The 24,316-nt window shown below is 39.9% G+C and overlaps 1 protein-coding gene across 13 annotated transcripts in view; it reads left to right on the top strand.

Annotated features, from left to right (window-relative positions):
- Positions 1-24,316, top strand: part of RBFOX1 (RNA binding fox-1 homolog 1) — a 2,017,010-nt gene that overhangs the window by 941,167 nt on the left and 1,051,527 nt on the right. The window lies entirely within an intron of this gene.

The raw sequence follows: 24,316 nt of genomic DNA, 5'->3' as shown, positions 1-24,316 counted from the left end.
CCTTGGCTGCAGTTGTCTATCAGGGAAAAAGCACCCGTTTTTGGACCATGTGCTAATTCTGTGTGTAGCCACATGAATGTGCATGCGTATTGTACATCTCTACATGCGTGGACAAATCACATATTTATTTACACCTAAAGTTTGCTAATACCGAGTGTTACAATTAGAATTCGTAATCCAGATTTCTAAACCAGCCTTTATGCTACACCAAATGACTCTTAAGAGTTATGGGAAGGCTTTTATTTTTAGCAGTCAGTAAATTAAACCTTTTATTCATCATTCTGAAAGATGACGATGAAGAGAACATCCGTTCTTTTTAATTTCAGGAAGGGAAAAGGCAGCCATCCAATCATAGAGGGAACCCAAGTGATAGGGCTTGTTGAAGAGGGTGGCTTTACACATTTTTGTCATCTTCCCACGAGTTAATTGGTCATCTCTGTTACCATAACAAGATATTACTGACAATAGTAGGTGTCCCCCCCCACCCCTGCCCCTTGTTAATGACAAATTTAAGCACAGTCGTTGGAGGAGTATTATATTCTGGTTGTAAAGATATTTCCCCTAACTTAATACATTTCCTTTGAATAATTTTTTTATACAGTAAATCTGATTAGGGTTTCTCAACCCTGGCATTTTGGACATCCTGGGCCTGATGATGTTCTGTTTGGGTGGGGACATTCCTGTGGATTGTAAAATGTCTAGCAGCATCCTGGGTTTTGCTAACCAGTAGCTCTCCCTTGACTTGTGAAAACCAGATGTCACCTGGTTAGACACAAATCACCCTTGACTGAGAGGCTCTGCTGTATACTCACAGGCCTGTCATTTAGGTCATTGATTTTAAAAAAGTTTAAGCATGTATGCTTACATTGGATGAATTCTGCAGTGGTTTTTTTTTTTTTTTCCTTCAACCTTTTCATCCTATTACCTGTTCCCCAAATGCAAAGTACATTTGTAGCCCCTATTTTTGTACTGGCACTATGTAACATATTTAATTTTGAGTTGAGGGAAAGCAGCCATTTACAGTCATTTTAAATTTGATAAAGATTTAATGAGAGGAGAAAAAAAAGACATACATTTTCATAAACTAGTTTCAGCAGACGTGTGGATGGTTTTATAAAACTACAATGAAAGCGAATGTAGGGAGGCATTGTTAGGATGGAAGGATGTAAAGTCTTATATTTCTGTCATTGCAAGTATACCGCATATTGTATGGGCCTGGAATCAGACGTGTAAAGCATCCTTATAACTCTACCCTAATGTCATAAGAGAAAAAAAAAGATTTTTGAAGAGGTGAAATGCAGCATGTACAATACAATAGCTTCACTAGATGGCTATACATGAAAGTCTCAGAATTAAATTATTCTGTCATTGACTCATTCATAAAGAAACTGTGTTCATTTCTCATGTCTGCCCCTATTGCCTTCTGTGGGGCGTCTGATGATCCAGAGGCCTGAAATTTAACAATTATTTTGCAGGAAATGCAGTGGTCTTGTTTTGGGGTAGAACATTCTGGTTGTGAATTTCTTTGGAAGGCAGGCATCTGGTTAGGTGTTGCCAGAGGCTCCGTGTAATGTTGTTTTCTGTCGATGGTGGCTAAGAGCAGAGTGGTTTTATTTTCCTATAAACAGTCGCCTCCTTTCAGTTAGCTGAATCAGAGGATTTATTCACCCTCTGAGTGCACACAGAGTCGTATGATGTGTGCTGGTACGTGGATGAGTAGCACGAGAAGAAAAAGCCCTCCCGTCTCTCGGAGTCTAGCATCAACAGTGGGTTAAATTTCTAATGTAGAATTCTAGTGTCGTTTAAGAGTGATTTTACATGCTTTAAATTTAAGCATACAGGAAAGGAGTAGTACATGGTAGCCCATACTTAATTAGCTCCATAATGTGGTATCCTATCAGGTTCTTGGTAATGAAGGTGGCTTGGCCTCGCTGTCCCCTGAATCAGTAAGAAGGTGAGTAGGAGCAACAGTATTTAGGGAGGATTTTGAGAAAGATGTGTTTTCCATCCATTCCTCCAGCTTTTGGGAAAGGGAACACAGGAGATGCCAATCAGCAGAGAGTTGTGTGCACGGATTGGATCGCATTTATTCCCTCCTAGAACTGCTTTTATTAGATTGCAGTTTGGGGTAATACCAGGACCCCGTGATCCAAGGATATGGCAAGAAGTAGAAACGCCCTCTGTGCCACTATGAGGATGTGTCCTGGCTGTTTACATCTCAAGCTGTCTGCACAACGGCTAACAATATAGATGTCACCATGTTACCAGACTGCCCGGGGTCCAAACCCCGACTTTACTTCTTAACGGACGCGTTTCTCTTGACTCCAGTAAGCACATCTTCTCATCCATACCACGAGGGGTATGACAGTGAGTGCCTGCATTGTGGATTTGTGAGTCTCCCCTACACAGAGCGAGCGATGCAATGAGGTGTAGCATGAGCCCCCAGGTAACAGTGGTTGTCATATTTGTTACGCGGCGAAATTTCTTTCTGTTTCTTCGTTGAATAATTATGATAAAATTGAATCATTGGTTTATTTTCATAAGATAGGTATTGTGTAAATTCATAATAAGATTCCCCTCTGTGTTGATTAGTAGGAAAATCCCGACAAAACTTTTTGCCTTTCAGTCAGAACAGGGAAGACTTTGTGTGTTCATATGAACTGAATTCCTGGCATCAGTTTGTTTCATACCCGTGCTTCATTTCTTCCCCTTTATCACCTATTAACAAGATAAATACACCTATTTTATTTTGCTGTATTGTGTTTGTCAAAATGAGCCAATTTAATCCTTCCTGGACCCAAGGTAGCATGGGAATAAGTAATAAATAGATCGGAAATAAATGTAACCCCCTGAAATATCGATCTGATCTTATTCTTTATATCCCTTAAACAACAGGGGCCACAAACTCAAATATCCAAGAAGAGAGTGAAACATATGAGAAACATAGGCCCAGGGGCACCTGGGTAGCGCAGTCGTTAAGCGTCTGCCTTTGGCCCAGGGCGTGATCCCGGCGTTATGGGATCGAGCCCCACATCAGGGCTCCTCTGCTATGAGCCTGCTTCTTCCTCTCCCACTCCCCCTGCTTGTGTTCCCTCTCTCGCTGGCTGTCTCTATCTCTGTCTAATAAACAAAAAAAAAAAAAAAAAAAAAAAAAAAAAAAAAAAAAAAAAAAAGAAAAGAAAAGAAAAAAAAAGAAACATAGGCCCAGTTTAAGACAGTTAGAATGGGTGGGAGCTGTTGTAAACAGAATATTTTCTGTCGTCCTCCCGTGCTCCTCCCACCCTTGAGCCTCTCAGCCACCCCATTCCCGCTCTTCCTTTCCCAAACTCATCTCTTCCAAGTCAACCTAGCACTCCTTCAACTAACTCTGGTACTTGCAAGTTTTGCTCAAATTCTGTGTATTGTTATTTTTTTTAAAGCAGAAGTGTATGCATGGAGTGGCCTAAGAATAGATTTCACACAAAGCATTCTGTAGATGCGAAATAATAATAATTAATGATTATGGTGATTGTCAGCATTAGGAATAAAGGTAGCTGATATGAATGGAGCATTAGGTATGTTCTGCTTAACTCTGTTGCATGCTTCTATGAGTTTTTTCTTTTTAACAGTTAGGCACTATTATCAGTGGAAATATGGAGACACAGGGAGACAGAGTCACTCACCCAGGCCAAAGACCATTTACTTATGCATGCATCTGCCTCTTGGCATCTGGGCATGATATGACTCTCCATGAGGGCACTATACCTTTGGGCAGGTGTGACCACCTTCACCTGAAAGAATTTCCTGACCTGAAAAACTAGATACTTCCTAGTCACCTTTCAAGGTTCAGCTTGCTGGTATCACCTGCTTTAGAAACCTTCCCTGTTCACCCTTGACTGGGTTAGACACCCTCTGTCTGTATCTCAGCCCACACTGTACCACAGACAGGGGATGTGCAGATTGTGATGGGGCCATGGCTCACAGTACCACGACTTCCTGTCATTCTTCCATGGCCCCAAAGCCATCTTTTGTAGGGCAGAGAAGGCCCTCTGGGAAGCATCCACCAGGGATTAAGTGGTGCCTGAGGGAAACCTTGGCTACAGGGGTTAAAAGTTGAGCGTCTGCGGTTGATTGCTTGAATGTGGATTCTGCTGTTCTGTCTTGCTGGCTGTGTGATCTTGGGTAAGTTATGAACCTTTATGTGCTTCAGTTGCCACATCTGTGAAATGAGGAAAATAATTACATCCACCCCACAAGGTTGCCGAGTGGATGTGAGATGATGACTGTAAAGCTCTCAGTGCGGGGCTTGGCGCATAGATGGTGCTCATTAAATGCTAGTTACTACTCTCTGTGATTATTATAGCTTGTGTAGTAACATTCAGTATTGCTTTATGGGGAAACAACTCAGTCAATTAAATTGTTATTCTTTTAATTCTTATTTCCTCCCTTCATTCCACAGACATCTATGGCACATCTACTCTAAGTAGGGCACAAAATGGACAAAACCCCTACCTTCCCAGAGTGTATAATCTCCACCCTTGCTGACAGATATGGCTGCCATGAACCCCACCTGGCTATTTACATTTACACGTAAATGATTTTAAATGAAATGAAATTAAAAATTCAGTGCCACATTTCAAATGCTTGTTAGTCACATGTGGCTAGAGGTGACCCTGTTGGACTATACAGATGGATAGAACATTTCCATCCCAGCAGAAAGTTCTTTAGGGCAGTACTGGTCTAGTGGAAAAGAGGGATAAAAAAACATAAACAAATGTTTATGTTTATCAGAATGCTGATAATATGCTTCTTGAAGCCATAATTTCACCTAAATGTTGCATTATTCTGCCTGGAGCTGTTAATACTGTGAATTTGGGAAAGGCGTGTGCGTGTGTGTGTGTGTGTGGTTCAGGAGTGAATAGGTCTCCCCTCTCCCTGCTCTTCTCTCATCCCCCCTCTTTCCCTTTGTTGTCCCCTACTTGTCCTTCTTTCCTGCTCTCTCACACCCTCCCTCCTTATATACCATGTCCTCTCCTAGGATTTTTTTTTAAGGGAATAAAGCCCTTGTTCTTATGGATTCTTAACTCTATTGGAGGCTCAGGGTCTTAAATCTAACTGCAGCATAATGCCAGGGATGCCATGATAGGAGCAGGGAAAAGATGAAACATGGGAGGAAGGTATCATTCCTGCTTGGTGGTGATAGGAAAGGCTGTACAGAGAAGGTTTACACACAGTCTTGACCTTCAGCAAGCCTCTCAGCCTGCTGGTGAGTGACAGGCAGAATGTAAACAGGACCTATCTCTTAGAGGGCAGGAGTTCTATGAATGCAATTATTAATCACCGTGAGGCTGTTGTAAACTATTACCATAAAACAATGACATGCTCCTTTTATTCTCCTAGATCAATATTACTGAAAGGCCTTCCTGTCTCAGGCTCATCGGATAGATGGGCAACTCATAATGCCATAAATATATGATGACTTTTTTCATCAAGTGTTAACGGTCTTCAGCATTTCAAAAAGCACAAATGTGTGTGTGTGGGGGGGGGCTACCTGCACCTGGTAACGGCCATATTTGTTTTAATTTTATGGTTGCCTTTATTCCATCTCTAGTTCCAACAAGGTTTTGAGATGGCTTATAGTAAGGGCACAGATTCAGTAAACCTTAAGAATATTAAAACACAAGAAATCATGTGAGCCCACAATGAAAGGAGAAGAGGAAAATAATGGTGTGAAGGAAGACAGTGGAGGGTAAAAAGTTATACAAAGAAATCCTAAGATTTCATTCATTCAAGTTTATTAAGAATCTCAGGGATTTAGGAGTTTGATAGATGCTGAGGAATGGGGAGGAGGATATAAATATGAGCAGGACCAGTTTCTTACAGATAGAGGAAATGGCATGTTAAAGACTTGTAGGTAAAGGGAGTTGTGTATTCTTGGAGCAGAAAGTGGAGCTGTGTGTGTGTGTGTGTGTGTGTGTGTGTGTGTGTGCCTATTTGAGTTTATCGATGATGATGGGGGAAAGCCACAGTCAATGAACCTAGAGATAAGTAAGGACCAGATAACTTAGGGCTCTGTTAAGGCAAGTTAAGGAGTTTAGCTTTTACTCTAAGGACAATTGGGAACCATTGAAGTGGATCAAATTTTCCATTTAGAAAGATAACTCTCCCTGCAGTGTGGAGAATGGATTGCAGTGAAAGGAGACAGGAGAGGAACATCAGATAGGGGCTGTTGCAGGTGAGAAATGAAGGAAGCTTTGGGTGAGAATAATGGTATGGGAGTGAAGAGAACAGAGTGGATCTATGAGACATGAGGTGGGAGAGTCAGCGTACCTTGCAGATTAATTGTGGGGATGTGAGAGGAAGTGGCATGGGCTCTCAGGTTTCGTTCTGGAATGTTCAAGGTAGATGTAGGTAATAATGAAATGACAGAAATAGGAGGAGGAACAAATACATGGTTTAAGGGAGAAGAGAGCACATTAAGTTGTAGGTATGGTGTTCACGATGTTTGGAAGATACTTGGGTAAAGATGGATGTGTAGTAGGCAGCTGAGTGTATGAATCTGACACTCAAACAAATGGGATTAGTGCCATATTTGAAAGGCTTGGAGTATACATGGTCTTTAAATCATCAGAATGGATGGGTCATGTATGTAGGTAGAGTTTGAGTGAGAAGTTAGGAGGACTCGAGAATTCTTTGGGTCCTGACAATGACATTGAGAGGTATCCCAGAGGAAAAAGAAGTCTAAGCACTCCTTAAAAAGTAGGAATATCAAGGAGAATGTTCTTATGGTCGTATAGGGTCCCTTGCCAGTATAAAACATGGCACCGAGTGATTAACTCAATAGGAGCTCATAGTGAAAAAAGACTAGAACCCAGCACTCATCTCTGGGGTCTTACATTATTTTTGGGTGACCTTGAGTTTCTGAAAGTCCCCCTGCCATTGTTTTGGTTTGACATGGAGAGAAATGTGCCTTCAGTGATACACTGTGAGTTACTGACTGCTTTCCAGACGCCTCAACTGTAACTTTAATCATCTGAGCCTTAGTTCTTATCACAGTTCCAGCAGTGCCCCAGGACTCATTAAATTGCTGGGGGTATTTGAAGGCCTCCCAATTAAGGACCCATTTTATGTGCATAGTCGAAATCCTGGAAATTATTGTCTCATTTGAGACACAGGAGTAGGTGCTGTTATCTGCTAGGATGAATGATAATGTGGACCCCAGTGATTTGCTGTCCTTCATCATTTGATCTGCTTTAATGACCAAAGTGTAAGTCGCCAATTGTTGTGTGCAGATAGGTGTTACAAATGGAGTTGTAAATTCAGTTCCTTAAAAAAAAAAAAAACAAAAAAAAAAAAAAACAAAAAAACCCGGCAGGTATAAGATTCTCACTGTAATGCAGTTTATAGATGACTCTGGGGCAAAGTGAGATGAAGCCCAGAATGCCATCTTAGGGAAGAAGTCCGTGGCCCTGCACATGGGGACACACATACACAGGTTTGTGTTCTCAAAATTGAAAAAACAATCATCCTTGATATAATTTCTTCAGGACATGTTTTTAAATGAGGATACAGAAACTGTTGACAGCCAATGCTGGGAAGTTTGAGCAAAGGAACTAAAGTTTTTTGCAATTGGATTTGTGTTAATGATTGTGTATGTGGCCCCTCCTTGTTCAGTAGAACTCCAAATTATTCTGAGTCCTAGAAGTTCATGTAGAGCATGGAGTTTTTAACCTGTTTGACAATACTCAGTAATACAGAGAGAGCACGCATGGTAGTTAAGGATTTGGGATCTGCCCAACTGCCTGTGTCCACAGCCTGACTCTCCTATTTACTATTAGCTTGACCTTGGAAAGGTATACTTACTGCCTCTGAGCCTCAGTTTCTCTATCTTTAAAGTGAGGACGGTAATAGTACCAGGCTCACTGACTTATTAGAAGGAGCAATGGGAAAACAATGCATGAAAAGCACTTGGCACGACAAAGGGGTGTACTAGGTACTAAATATGCTCGTTATGGTTCTCACATCTTCATCAAGTAACCACCTTCAGGTAGGAGAATTGAACAAGGGCTATTGGTATTTTAGAGCAAGAAAATAATTGATAACCAGTATCATCTCCTGAGCTTGCCAGACCGTTCCTGACCACATGGCAGCATGCACCAGGGCTCCTCAAACCTCAGAGAAAGCCAAGTACATCTCTTGGAGCGCTCTTTTTACCTAGAAGTAAGGAATGGAAGCCTTGTGAACACTATTTTATATTAAAGAAATCACAGATATGCTATGGAGTTGAATGCAAATTGGATATAGATTTTCAGGACACAACAAATAATGCCAAATCCTTTTGCTCTCGGAAGACCTCTTTCTAGCTGTGACCTCAGAATTCCTGTGGGTTAAAGTCACTCTCCTCCATCGATAGTTATTTCTCTCCCCAAGACCTGGTAGGAAGGGGGCTATGATAGTGCCAACAGCACCTCTCAAAGTAGGAATGTTAACTATAGTCTTTCTTATGCTTTCCTGAGGTTCCACTAGAAATTCAGAAGTTTGGAAATTGGGGGTTTAGAATTCACTTTTTTTAAATTTAGGATACTCAGCTTACGGTGTCATCCTTTCAAAAGACTTTTAATTTTATATTTCCTCCCTCTATCCCCTAAATATTAATTTGAGTACACCAGAGATGTACCCAACATTTTAGCAACATTCAAAATTATGTGAACTATTTGAAATGGAAGATGCCTAAGAAAGAAAATTAGGTGACTGACCTATAAGTCTTGCCCAAAAGATTTTCCTTTATAGCACTTTCCTTTTAATCTCGTGCTTCTTACAGTTTGGAAGATTGACAATATACACCCATATATCCAGACAATATACTGTGAATGTGCTTAAGGTCAGTACTTTAAAATCTTAACTCCTTCTTGTCAGTAACTGCAGAGTGTTCTATAATGTAGGCTGTGTTGGTTCGCTGGACCTGCCATTATGACGTATCACAGACTAGGTGGCTTAAATGATATAAACTCATTTCCTCACAGTTCTGGAGGCTGGTGTTCTGAGGTCAAGGGGTTGGCAGGGTTGGTTACTTATGAGACCTCTCTCATTGGCTTGCATATGACTGTGTTGTCCCTGTGTCCTCATATGGTTTTCCCTCTGAGCATGTCTGTGTGCTAATCTCCTCCTCTTATAAGGACACCAACGACATTGTATTAGGGCCTATCTTTATGACCTCATTTTAACTTAATTAAAGACCCTATTCCCGATTATAGTCATATTCTGAAGTATTAAGTATAAGACTTTTAACCAATGATTTTTGGGTTGGGGGGGAGACATAATTTAGCCCATAAAATAGGTTGCCATAATTTGTATAATTGTGTTCCCATCAGTGATCTTTGAGGCTGTTTTGAGGTTTGGTGTTTTTGCTTTGTTTTGTTTTTGCCAATTGAAAAACGTTTGGAAATGGAAATTCAAATAATGAGATACCACTACAAGCCTATTAGAATGGCCAAAACCCACCAGTGCCTGGGTGGCTCAGTCGGTTAAGTGTCTGCCTTAGGCTCAGGTCATGATCCCAGGGTCCTGGGATTGAGCCCCAAATCGGGCTCTCTGCTCAGCAAGGAGCCTATTTCTCCCTCTTCCTTTGCCGCTTCACCTGCTTGTGCTTGCTCTCTCTCTCTCTCAAATAAGTAAATAAAATCTTTAAAAAAAAATATCCAGGTCACTGGCAGCACCATATCCTAGCAAGGATGTGGAGCAATGGGAAACTTTCCTGGTAGGAATGCAAAATGGCACAGCCGCTTTGGAAGATAGTTTGATGGTTTCTTACGAGACTCCATATGAGCCAGCAATTGTACACTTTGTATTTACCGAAAAAATTAAAAACTTGCATGTACACAGAAACCCTCAATGGACGTTAAGAGCAGCTTTATTCATAATTGCCAAAACTTGGAAACAGCCAAGGCGTCCTTCAGTAGGTGAAGGGATCAATAAGCTGTGGTACATCCACACAATGGAATATTATTCAGCATGAAATGAAATGCACTATCAAGCCAAGAAAAGACACACAAGAAACTTAAGAGCTATTACTAAGTGAAGGAAGCCAATCTGAAAAGGCTGTATATTTCATGTTTGTAACTGTATGACCTTCTGGAAAAGGCAAAACTATGGAGACAGTAAAAAGATTAGTGGGTGCCAGGGATTAGAGGGAGGGAGGGATGAATCTGTCGAGTACAGAGGATTTTTAGGGTAGTGAAGTTAGTCTATATGATACTGTTGTGATGGATACATGTCATTATACATTTGTCCAACCCCCTAGAATGTGCTATACCAAGACAGTACCCTCATGTAAATTAGAAACTTCAGGTGATAATGATTTGCCAGTGTGGGTTCCTTGATTATCACAAATGTGTCACTCTAGTGTGACGATGGGGAAAGCTACACATATGCAGGGGTGTAGGGTATGTGAGAAATCCCGTACCTCCTCTCAGTTTTGCTGTGAACCTAAAAGTGCTCTAAAACATAAAACCCAAGAATAACATTAAAATGTAATCCACCCGTAAGACTCACCTAGCTAGATAAAACAAATATTGTATTGTAATTTGGAATTTCATTTTTTTTCTTTTTCTCAAAATAAGGAATGACTGCCTCCACATAAGAGTTTAATAACTTGATTCTGTTTTGACAAAGATATTTAACAGAAGTTTATTTTTTCCCAGTGGCAATCTGCAGATTAATCAGATAATTTTAAGTGAGTCAAAGAGCTGGGAGGACTGTCCCATTCAAGCTATCTTTGTAGGGGCAATACCATCATCCACTGGAAGGATGTATGCAATTACATCAGCTTTGTGGTAATTATATGGATATTTTAGTTGTTCGGTGCATTTAATTATGCTTTGTCAAGCAGCCCGTGTTCACTCTCAGTGGGGCAAGCTCCAACTGGATTATTGCCAAGAGACTTGTACATTTAATGTTCCACACGATGCATTCTCCTGGAGGCAGAGAGCAAACGGGAACTGGGCAGGAAGGTTGTCAGACCAACCACCTTTGCTCTCTGTTTTCCTTCTTAAAAACATTTTTAATTGAAAGTTTCAGAGACTGTTTCATCCTTTGAAAAATCCTTTTAAAAAAAGTAACATACGACTTTTGGAACCAATAACACACACAGAACCATCTAAAGTAAAATGAATAGATGGCCCCCTCTCCATCTACCCCCTAAAACCAGCCCTGGAAGGATGGGATTCCCATTTGCACATGGCTATGTGCTCTTTTGTGCTCTCTTCTGTGCTAATACAAATCCACGTGTCTTCTGAGGAGGGGCTCACCCTCCACATTTTATCGAGTGACTTCCCTGCTTTCATGTGGCATGGGCATTGTCCTCATATGTTAATGTTAAAAACCTTTTGATTCTAGGGCCGCCTGTGGTTCAGTTGCAGGAACATGGGGCCCTGAGTTTAAGCCCCATGGTAGGTGTAGAGTTTACTTAAATAATTAAATAAAGTTAAAAAAACACTTTGATTCAGATCCTTTGTAACAGCTGTGTAGTATTTTGTAATACTGACACTGTAAATTGTTCAGCTATTACTCGTAGCCTTCAGATTATTTCTGCTATGGGTTTGTTCTGTCTCCTGATAAAATAAGCATTGCCACAATAAACATTTTGTGTATTTCTTAAGTCCTGTACTTTTCGTTTCTATTGGATAAATTCCCAGAACTGAAATAATCAGTGAAAATTTTGCAAATTTTTATTTTCAACAAGTGTTACCAGATTTTTACCCAAAAAGGTTGGGACAATTTTTAGTCTTCCCAACACTGTAAACTACCTGGCCAACATCATATATTAGCAATTTTTTAAAAACTACTGAGTGTAAGTGTGCCACATGGTATGTGGTTGCTTTAATTTGTGTTTTCTTGACTACCTGTGATATACAATATCTTTCCTATTGTATGAGTCATTGCTTTACCATCTTTGTCCATTTTCAATTGGTTTATCTTTCTCTTGTTAATTTGTAGAAATTCTTTGTATGCTCTAGCTGTTCACCTTAGTTATACTTGTTAGAAATACATGCTATCATTTGCCTTTTGACTCTGTCTGCAGTATCTTTTTGCCATATAGAAATTTAATTTTTCAGTGATCATTTTCATTGTTGAATTAAGGAGCTATTCTTCTCCATCCAACTTTTATAAATAGCCTCATATTTTCTTTTTTTTTTTTAAGATTTTATTTATTTATTCGACAGAGAGAGAGACAGCCAGCGAGAGAGGGAACACAAGCCAGGGGAGTAGGAGAGGAAGAAGCAGGCTCATAGCGGAGGAGCCTGATGTGGGGCTTGATCCCATAACGCTGGGCTCACGCCCTGAGCCGAAGGCAGACGCTTAACCGCTGTGCCACCCAGGCGCCCCTAGCCTCATATTTTCTTATAGAAATTTATAGTTGTTTGCCTTTTCTTTTGATTTTTTAATTTACCTGAAATTTCCTTTTTCTTTTCTTTTCTTTTTTCTTTTTTTTTTTTTTTAAGTAATCTCTACCTACACCGTGAGGCTTGAACTCACAACCTGGAGATCAAGAATCATGTGCTCTACCAACTGAGCCAGCCAGGCACCCCTGGAATTTACTTTTTCAAAATTAAGTATGAAATTTAGCATGCTTAATTTTTCTTGAAAAGGTTATTCAGCTAACCCAGCACCATTTATTCAGTTTTTCACCATTTCCACCAACTTGTATGTACATACACACACACACACACACACACACACACTACCGTCTCTGCCCTCTTTACTTGTTACCCTTCAACTGCTTATTTCCTCTTCTGTCTAGAGTTTCTCTCATTAATGCCCTTCAACCCTGGCACGAAGCTGTTGAATGACATAGGGAGGACAAGAATTCCTTACATTAAAGTGCTGGGCTGGTAATATTTGGGGTCAGAAACTTTTTTTATTTTTTTAAGATTTTATTTATTTTGACAGAGAGAGAGAGAACAAGCAGGGAGAGAGACAGGCAGAGGAAGGGGGAGAAGCAGGTTCCCCACTGAGCAGGGAGCCTGATGTGGGGCTTGATCCCAGGACCCTGAGATCATGACCTGAGCTGAAGGCAGATGCTTAACCACCTGAGCCATCCAGATGCCCCTGGGGTCAGAAACTTTTTGAACTGATGTACTCATTAGGTTTCTTTTGGGTATAAGTAACAGAAACCCTACTCAAGCTGGTTTAAGCAAAAATGAAGAATATTAACTTTCAGAACTCAAAACTCCAGTAATTGCTCTAAGATTACTAGATCTGGAAGCTTAAACTATGTTACCAGGACCAAGTCTTGCTCACTCAATCTCCAGGCTCTGTTATCACCATGTTTAGGTTGGCCCCACCATTATAAAGTGGGACAATGCTTACTCACTACCCCAGGTTTAACAGCCTCAGCCCTCATACATGCGCATTACTAAAACAATCCCCATTGTCAGAAGGATGTGAGTTCCTCAGTAGCTAGGCTAGCTCACATGCCTTGCATGAGCTAGGGGGTAGGGGCAACTCTACAGGAACCACCCAAACTGGGGGCTCACCCTCCCTGAGAGAGAGAAAGCCTCTAAGAAGAAAGTAAATGCTGTTACTGGAAGGATGGGGTTGCCCCTTGATAATCCCAAACTAGTCATGTTCACTACAGCTGACAGTGTGACTCAAATTTCCATATTATTTCTGCAAATTCATTCAACCCTTTAAATGAGTCATTGCTTCATGTTCTCCTGTCACTGCCACCAGCCTTTGATCAAATATTGGCGCTTGGGGTGAAGGCAACTCTTTGATCCAAGTTGGGGGGCAGCTCTAATGGCTGTACCTAAATGTTGGTGTCCAGAGAAATACAAATTAACATAATAGTGTGATACTGTTTTCATATCTTGAATTGGCAAAAGATAAACAAAATTGATAGTACCTGATTTTGGCAAGACTGAGATAACACAAATCCTTATATATGGGTGGTGGAAGTGTAAATTGGTGTGGCCTTTGAAAAGCTATAAAAAAGGTACAGCTTTAACCAGCAATGCCTCTTTTATTAATTAACCCTATAGCACAAATGTTTTCAGCTGGTTTTATCTTTTGAAAATAGCCAGTGCAGACAAGAAAATATGTGAAAAGGTTTGGTTCAATGTAGCATTATTTATAATATCAAAATCATATCCAATTTAATGTATATCAGTAGTGGATTGATTACAAAATTGCCGTCTGGCCTGCTTTGGCCTGACATTTAAAGGAAGGGCAATTATACATATGACCACCAAAGCCCAAAATCTTTTAATGTAAGGAAAGCAGCTCCTCAGTGAGGATTCGGCCCTCCTATCACTTCCGTAGTTAGTATTTTGCAAAGCTTTACCCTACAGTGGGCAGGTCACCTCTCTCGTGCTTTGATTACACCTTCCATATGGATTACAGATCATATTCAAAACATTAATTACTCAGCAACAGCATTAATCACTTTGCTGAATGCATTTCACCTTTTCTCCTTCCTACAGTGTTTGTTTAAGCCAAGTTGACTGGATAGCAGTGCATTAAAACTAGGTAATAGTATTTGTCAGAAGGAGAGCTAAGCCTCTGAGAGAAAGATTCTGGGGTCAGTTGTTAAGCCATCATTTATTAGCTCTGTTACCCCCAGGCAAGGTGCTTACCAGCTTTGGAAAGTCCATATGCTCTTTTGCAAAATGGGCATAATAATCACAGTCTCTCAGATCTAGCTTGATTATCATGAACAGTATCTAATAGCGAGTGTTTGTAAAATGTGCTATAAACCTGAAAGCCCTGGACACATTCGCAAGTGTCGCTCTTATGGAATTACCTTTTATGACAACGTTCAATCTCTGTTCTCTTGTTCCCATACGAGGAGGTTTTTACTCAGGCAGAGTGGTTGTTTAACACTTTATGTGTTTGCAGAACAAGGCAGAGCAGGCTACTTGGAAAAATAAAAAAGTGGTGGAGTGAGTTTTGTTGTTGTTTATTTATTTGTTTTGTTTGACAGGGAGACGAAAGGCACTCTTTCCATCCCTTCTGCCCCCTAATGGCGCTGTTCTTCTTTTGACCTTGTAGATGAACCTGTAAGAGTCAAGATAACACTGTGCATTTGATTCCATCCTTTACTGGATATCTTTAATTTCCATTTCTGTACTGAATGAGTTTGGAGTTGAACTCAGCCCTTGAGTTCCTAGGACTCAGTTTCTAAAATCTACAAGGAAAGTAACATCCTCACCCGTGCGTTTAATGCACACTCAGACCAGAGCCTTCGCTTATAAAGAAATATGTGTCCTTAAGTGACATATGTTGGAACACGGCCTTGCTCATTTGTTTCCATGTTGTCTATGCTTGCTTTTGTGCTAAAAGGGCAGAGTAGCTGCAACAGAGGCTGCGTGGCTCACAAAGCAGAAAAAATTTACTCTCTAGCCCTTTACAGAAAAAGTTTGCCCATTCCTGATTTAGACTGAAGTTTGAGTTGAGTCATTGATATACCAGTAAAAAAACTTGAAAACCATATATATTTGTGAGTGTGTATATAGCCTTTAAACTTTCTAGCTAATCCTTACTAAAAAAAATTTCAAAACCATCAGTGGTTATAATCTTCTTGAGTGCATTTTTTTTTTTTTAAGAGAAGGAGAGACAGAAGTGGGGAGGCAGAAGGAGAGAGAGAATCTCACTCAGGCTCAATCTCACAACCCTGAGATAATGACCTGAGCCAAAATCAAGTCAGATGCTTAAGTTACTGAGCCACCCAGGCACCCCTTCTTGAGTGCATATTGACATCATTTTATTTTTTCAAACATTTTTAAATGCCTACTCCATCTCAGTGTGACTGTGTTAGGTACTTCCACATATGTTATTTAATCCCCTCCGCAGCCATCTGAATTTGTTGGTATTAAACCCATTTTTGAGGCGAGAAAACGGGTGTTCAGGAGGATTTAAATAACTTGCCAGATTTCTTGGAACTTTGCAGAGCCAGAATTCAAACTTAGACATGTCTGACTGTGAGCTGATGGTTGCTGGGTGTAAGGTGATTGGACATATCCTCTCTCCCCTATCCTGGTGCCAATTGCATGGGAGGACTCTCTCGGGAAAGGAAATCAAGGGATAAAGAACTAGCCTAACATGTACCCAAAGAGGCTTAAGTCAGAGTTTCATCTTTTTTAATATCTTTCTGAAGTATTTTGAACTACACCAGGCTCTTTGACTTTGAATCATAGCATGTTTTTCAGTGTGGATGCTCATACTTAGATTCTAGTGATGTGACTGACTGTAAAGTAAGTGAAGAAAAACAGAATCTACTCAGATTGATTTCTAGGCAGAAAAGTATAGAATCCTTATCTGGGTACAAATATTCCCGCTTCATGTTGACTTTAATACAGTTAAATGCAGTCGATTGAATCATTTATATTATTTAATTATTTTTATGAATTGCATTTAATGACATAATGAGGTTTAATTAATATTTTAGTTATTATTACCTTAATTATATATATGTGTTTTTCAGACCACTTTGAGGTAGGATTGACATATAAAAAGCTGTAGATATTTAATGTACACAACTTGATGAGTCTGGAGATAAGTACATACCCATGAAATCATCACAATTGAGGTCATAAATTTATGTATCACTTCCAAATTTTGCTTTTTTATAGTATGTTTTTCTTTTGTAGTAAGCATATTTCATAGAACTGCCCTGCTAACAAATTTTTGAGTATACAACACAGTGTTGTTAACTATAGGCCCTGTTGTATAGTAGATACCCAGAACTTATTCATATAACTGTAACTTGGTACCTTTTGACCGACATCTCCCCATTCCCCTTCTCCCCCACCCCGCCCTTGGTACCATTGTTTTACTCTCTGGTTCCATGAGTTTGACTATTTTAGACACCTCATAAATGTGGGATCATGCATGGTCTGTCCTTCTGTGTCTGGTTTATTTCACTTAGCATAATGTTCTCCAGGCTCATCCATGTTGTTGCAAATGGCAGGGTTTCCTTCTTTTTCAAGGCCAAATAACATTCCACTGTATCTATGTACTACATTTTCTGTACTTATTCATCCGTCCATGGACATTTAGGTTATTTCTATGTTTGACTATTGTGAATAATGCTGATCATGGGAGTACAGATCTCTCTAAGATCCTAATTTCAATTCCTTTGGATATATAACCCGGAAGTGGGATGGCTGGATCAATTGGTAATACGATTTTTAATTTTTTGAGGAACCTCCATACTGTTGTCCATAGTGGCTGCATCAATTTACATTCCCACCAACAGTATACAAGAGTTCTCTTTTCTCCACATCCTGTCCAACACTTTACTTTCTGTGCTTTGTTTTGATAATGGCCATTCTAACAGGTGTGAGGTGATATCTTATTGTGGTTTTTATTTCTGTAGTGATTAATGATATTGATGGATTAAATGGATTATTACATGTAAAGTGTTGTAGCAACACCAAGAGCTCAGGTTGCATTAATATGGGGCTTATTTTTAATAGTGTTGTCATTTTTATTATAATAATAATTTTTATTACTATTAAATATAATGACATACATAAATATCCAGGCAAGGTGACTTTATAGTAGCTGGGTTTCCTCAACTGCAGTATTTATACCCCCTAGACATATAATTTGGTGAGATAGGGACCTTCAGCCACAGAGTACATAGAGCTAGTTTCCTGAAACATCAGTTTTGCTCAAAGCTTTTGGAGGTAAGGTGTTATTTTTTTATATTAAAAGCAAACAAATATATAGGTAAGAGAAGGCACATGAATTTTTAAAAGAAAGCATGAGAAATCAAACACCATTTACATGCCATTGGATTCTTACATCTATGGCTCTAGAACTCTAGGGATAAGGCTTAGGGACTCCTTTGTCATTAGTTAGTGCTACTTACCAGGGAAATTTTGCAGAGCGGTAAATTATAACATCACCCAAAGGTGACTTTTATTTTTCTGTACAGTTCTTACATTTGATCCTTCAAACTGTATACCTTTGTTAAGACAGAAGAACGTGATCAGTAAAGGGTTAAAAGGAATATCCCAGAATAAGCTTTTTTTTTTTTTTTTTTAATGTCTCTACTGTGATCTTTATGGCCAGAACATTCTTTATCTTTAGAGCTAAGAAAAAGAAATTCCAAAGAAACAGAGTTTATTTGTATCCAGGCCTGAGGGATGGGGGATGGGAGTTGAAGAGTGTGTGTGGGGTAGGGATGGTGTTTTTCTCTGCAAAAGGATACCTCTTTGAAGTCAGCTCTTTATTGCACAGGGTAGACTTACTGCATAAGGTAGATAAATGCCCAATGCCTTCCATACTGTGGTGGGGTTAAGGATGATTAGGAACACTGGAAGCCTATTTGGCTTATGTTTTTGATCATGAAGGGCCTATAGTTTACCTTTTATTTTTTTCACCAAATAAAGTCTTAAAGTAAGTCACCCAGATACACTGGCAAAATTGCAAGGTTCAGAATTGCAATTAATCATACAACTTGATAAACTTGTGTCCCACTGCTGAACCACACTGCCTTTTATGCACAAATTAATATATTTTTACAATCCCTGGAATGGTTTTGTAAAGAGCACAATTATAGTTTAGGACGTTGCCATCTGCAGTGGGGCATTTAAAACAGAATTAGGTTTAGAAATCATGACATCGTTGTCACTCAAACTGTGATTGGTACAGTACCTTCTGTTTTATTAACAATTCTAATGGGAAATAATTTTGCCACAAAAATTCTCATCTGTTAAATAGCCCTTAAATGACTATTTTTTTGTTTTGCATTTGCAGAGATAAATAAAATCATTTTATTTGTGTGTCTGTGTTAAAACATTTAAAATATTCAGCATAGACTTTTAAAATGTGCCCTTATTTTTCTTGTCTTGCGCAATTGTCCCTTCCTCTTCTAACTTTTCTCATGGACCACAAGTCCCAGGATTTGGAAGTACTCTAAGGCATTCTTCTTTTTTTTTTTTGACCCTTGAGAAGGTCCTCTCTTACTACATGAGCAAAAAGAACTACAGATAGAAAGAGGTTTCAGTATATGCATTGGAACCTGAATGTGGATATTGGCTGTGTGAGGTCAATAGTAGGGTTTTGTCAAGAGGATATTGGAGATCTGGTAGCAAAGAAAGGAAAGGGGCATGAAACGAAAAAATAAAGTGCTGGGGTAAAATATAAAAAGTAAGGATGGAAAATGAAATCATACCCAGGAGTTTGTAGCAGCACCATCAAGTCCTAGTAACAAATAAAATGGTTGCTTCTGATGTGCTGGTCAAGTTCTGAAAATGCAACCATCAGTAGAGGTTAGAAGGTCTAGTCTCTTTAGGAGACCCACCACAGCCAAATTTTAATCTAGCTCCGAAATGGATTCTTCTTTGATTAAACACCAGATGAGGCACTGGTTTGCTTTAAGGGGCCATTCATGCCATGTGGAAAAGATGTGGCTTTAAAAAGGAAACTCACACTGTGGGAGGTGAGCTGCCCCTGCTCTGAGGGGTATCTGAGAGCCCAAAACCCAGGAATGAAGAGCAGATTCCCATCTCCTATTTCATACCCACTCCTCAGCATAAGTACAGTGCCTGGGATGCCTGTGCAGTTGCTATCAGTGTTCACGTTGGTTTCCCGTTCTTTTGTTTTCCTAACTGTCCCATGTTCCAGTTGAATGGGTATAACTTGATTAAGATTACAATGAATTGGAACTTTGAACTTCCTGCAGAAGGAATCATCCTAGCATCCCAGAGTGCCCTCATATCCCGTAGGGTCACTTAGTGGGAGTTAGAAATCCTCCAATGCCATCAAGACCAATAGGACAGCAGATAGGAAGCTCACAATCATGTATTGTATCTCATGTGGACAAAGTGGTTGGTGGGTGAATAACTTCCATCTTGCTAGTGATAAGGGTTTGTGATGCCAATGGAGCTCACATTCCAGACAGCAAAGTGACCCTAAGAAATCTCTTTCCTGCTCAAACTTGACACACAGTAAGTCCTGTAGTTAGCAAACACTCATTAATCGTCTCCTTTGTGCCTGGCCAACAGACATTTGCTTAGTTAATACTTTATTATTATTATCAGTCATTTTAAATATTTGTATATAGAAACCTGATTAGACATTGTTTATAGCTAAAGTTCCTGCATCCAGGTAGGGCTGGCTGTTTGCTTTAGAGCACGTGTCCCATTATGAGCTTCCTGAATAGGTGGAGTATGTTAAAAAGGTAATATTTGATCCAGTTGGTTACGGTAACGGTTGTTAAGTGCTTGAATTTAACCACCTCGGTCATCTTACTATTGTGAACTACTCACAAATATTAAATGTGTGACTTTATTGTTATATGAAAGCATAGATGTGGCACAGGCTTGTCTACTGTACATTATTTCAAATGTATTTTCGGACTTGTTTAACAACTGTATCCTATTGTGTTGCCTTGGGCATTAATAGTATCAAATATCAAAGAGTATCTACTTTTCCAAGATTATCTGTTCTATGTCCATGGCTCCAGCTTTTATGCTTATGAATTCCAGATGGTCTTCAGCCTCTCTCCAGAGTCTCTGTGAGGTTCCACAACTATATCCAACTCAGTGTGACCAAAACGAGCCTCTTAGCTTTCCAGATCTTTATCTGATATTCCTGAATTTGGTCATTGGTGCCACCATTCAATCAATAACTTACAACACAAATCTAGGAATTGACATTGACTTTTTGGCCTCTCCTTTTTTTTTTTTTTTAAACCATCCCCACCCCTACATATTTTCCAGTCATTCAATGAGTCCTTTTAATTCTATTTATAAAATATTTATCAAATCTTTCCTTCCCATTATATGTTCACTGCCATGTCTTCATTTGTGTCAACCCTTATCATTTTTTGGCCTGAAATGTAATGAAAGAATCTCCTAATGGATGTCCCTGCTTCCAGTGGTCCATTCTCACACTCCACCTGGAGTGTCCTTCCTAACCACTGACTATTCCACTTTCCTTGCAGAGGAATGGGCTCCAAACCTCTTAGCATGACATAGAGGGCCTTTATCATGTGACCTATGCCCACTCTCCCTACCTGGACATCTACCCTTGGCATTAGCTCACCCAGTCATGCCTCTGTGCCTTTACATAGGTTGTTTTCTCTGGTTAGATTGCCATTCCCTACTGACCATGTTGAATGAGCTCCCGTGCATCCTTTAAAACCTAACTCAAGCATCACTACTTTGTGAATCCTTTGCAGTCTGCTTTCTGACCTTAAGCAGAGCAAAAAGGTTCCTATACCAAGCAGGTGCATAGCACACTTTATGTCACTTATAATTATAATATATATACACATCTTATAATACGAATTCAAATATATAAACTTATAATAATGCATATAATTATAATGCTGCTTTATATTATAATACTTATTATAATTCTTTAACAAACTTATTCAGCTTTGTATCTCTGGGCCTGACAAGGATTCTGGAATTCATATATGGAATTCAGTAGGCATTCACATATATAATGTTAAAAGAATGAATCAATCAATTATATTTTTGGTGACATTCTTAGATGGGAAGACATCTTTATGCTTACAATTGGAAAAAAAAAAGCCTAATAAAGCCTCTAGTGTCAGAGAATTTGTATTTATTTTAGCACTCGGTTTTTAAATTGCATTTCTGACAGGCTGGCCCACCAGTTATGCTTCATGAAAGATCATGAGACACAGGGAAGAGGTTTATTCATCTCAGCATTGGGATATTTTGCTTTTCTGCAAAGCAAAGGGATCTGGGGACTCCTTTGCAGGCTGGCCATGTCCTATGCAAGCCCAACTGTGTCTAGAGATTCTAGCAGGGATAGAGTGTATGGTTGGGACTTTGCAGGAAGTCAGCTTGCATCAGAAGGACATGGGGAAGAAAAGGAATATAGAAGTAAGAAGAAAGCTTTCAGTGGCCAAGACAACAACCATCCCCATCTCTGTCTTCCTCTGGGGCCAGAGTCTTGTTTCTGCTTATCTCTCTGTCTCTCACTCTTTCCTCCCATTTCTTTCTTGAAGTCACCTGTCTCTACTTCTTTATTTCTTTATAGACTGTTTCTCTTAACTACTCATCAGACTCTACCTTGAAAATCTACCTAGTCTCCCAAGTCCAGTTGTCAAAGCTCACCACTCTTTTTCCCAATTCCAAAAGTCTCTCTAGGAGTGAATCTGATTTGACCAGAGAGGATTATGTGTCTGGCCCTAATTCCTGGACTGGGGATTGTTTGTGGTGGGTCCACAAGAGGAGAGGTTTCTCTAAGAAATCCTGTAAGGGTAGGGGGCAGTGAGCTCTATGATGGGGAGGGAGAGATGTTGGCTGAGTATTACACGTACCGTTAGCATCAACAGCCTTTCCATCTCTCAACGTTGAGTAAAGGACACCCCCAGGTGTGTAAGATTTCTACCCTCATTCTGTCCTGGGCCCAGACCAAATCAAGTCATTAGAGTTAGGAGCCTTCTTCTATCTCCTTATTTTCTTTGTAGGGTGACATACTACTGGGGCCTATGGATGAGGAGATTTGGGGAAAAGAGTGATTTCTAACCTCTTATGACTTTTTGTTTCCCAAAATGTCTGTGAGATCCCGTATTTAGGAAATCAAGGGAAATTTTTATAAAGAAGGTAGCATGAGCCTTTGGGGCTATCTCCAAGCAAACCTCTTTTGTGTTAAAAGTGTCTATCCTGGCATTACATACAGAAATACCAGTAATAATGTGTGTATTTCTCCCCATACAGGGGAGGAAAAATCTTTTCCTCTACCCATCTTAGGTTTTCTGGCTTGGGGTTCTATAAATTACACTGACAAAAGACAGATTAATAAGAGAAAAGCATACACGTTTTTTTTAGTGTAAGTTTTACATGACACAGGAGATTTCATAAGGAATTGAAGACCCAAAGAAGTGGTTAAGTGTGAGCATTTTTATACTAGGTTTGTTGAAGGGTCAGAAGTTGTGGGGAGATATGATATGAACTAAGTGGTAAACTGGGGAGAGCTTAGCAAGTCCTCTCTGTGTCCCTCCATCTTCGGAGATAAGGGTGTTCATTCTTCCACCTACAGGGAGGGCACCTCTCCCATGAGATTTTATGACCTGCTTCAGAGTAGATGGTAGGGAGGGGGTCAGAGAGTCCTTCCTGTACCTGCTGTTACTCAGATTCTTTCAGCTTAAAATATTCAATATGTCGAAGGGCCATATTTTGGAGTAGGGAGTCCTGAACCACTTCGCTATCCACCCCAGTCTTCTGCTCCAGGGCCTGAGGACACCTTATAATATCTGAAAGGTTTTCCCCACTGCCTCCTCAGCCCTCATAGGTCACAATGAATCTTATTTCTGGCCCCGCCTACTTCTCCAATTTGCGTTCGGTTATTACTGAACGGACATCATCCTGTGAGGCTCTTTGTTGGCAGAGGACATATCTGCCCTTTTTTTGTGACTCAGCAGTGCAAGTCAGATGGCATGTACCCAATCAGTATTTGAAGGAAACAAAAGCAGGAAGCTGAACCATGTAATAATAACTCCCAGCAACCCAAGAATCATATCTAAGGCATCTACCCCAATTACACCCCCATCTCAATGCATGGTTTATTTCATACATAGTAGTTACTAAAATCTGTCATTATCTTGTTTATTGTCTGTCTTACCCACTAGAACATAAGCTCCCTGAGGGCTAGGGTTTTGTCTATCTTATTTACCTAACATAGTATTGAAAACAAGTAATCACTGTGGAAATAAACAAATATCAACCAAATGAGAACAAGCAGACTGTTTATTCAGAGCATGCTACAGCAAGTGAGTTAGCCACTGTCACTTGTGTTTTGTCAGAGACTCAACGTCAGGCAATAGAGTGAGAAAGCTTTATAGTTGAAAAAAAAAGGGAAGGCTTCAGTTGTACCCTAACTGGAGGCTTTTGTCCTGGGAAGGCTGTAGGTCGACCAAGCAGAAACATGACCTTTCCTGTGTCTGGTTGGGTCCATATTGAGCTTTCTCTGTTGGTCCTAAGTTGGAAGTGGGTACAGAAATTAGGAAAACTGTCTATTATTAATCAAGTCATGGCTGTTTCTTAGCCAGTTGTTATAGGGCTTTTGTTTGGCTTCCTGAGCTGATCACTAAGACATGGAATTCAGAAGTGGTCTGATTTCCTACAAATATGATTTGTGGGTAGCAGGCTGGTTTCCTGGGCTGGTTCCTGCAGATCATAGGTCCAAGTTCCATTTGTGCATGTGGTCTGGAGGTTTTCCATTTGTATATTCGATCTCTCATTGTTGATGGGAGGAAAGGCAAGAGGAAGAAAGGAGGGACTGTTATCTAAATTCCATTTTCATGATCCAGATTGCATTTTGTGCACCTCATGTCAAGAAGCAGACATGG

The sequence above is a fragment of the Ailuropoda melanoleuca genome, chromosome 10 (genome assembly GCF_002007445.2).
Source record: "Ailuropoda melanoleuca isolate Jingjing chromosome 10, ASM200744v2, whole genome shotgun sequence".
NCBI classification, from domain to species: domain Eukaryota; kingdom Metazoa; phylum Chordata; class Mammalia; order Carnivora; family Ursidae; genus Ailuropoda; species Ailuropoda melanoleuca.
The sequence above is the reverse complement of the archived record's forward strand: the minus strand, read 5'-3'. Positions and strand labels throughout refer to the sequence as shown.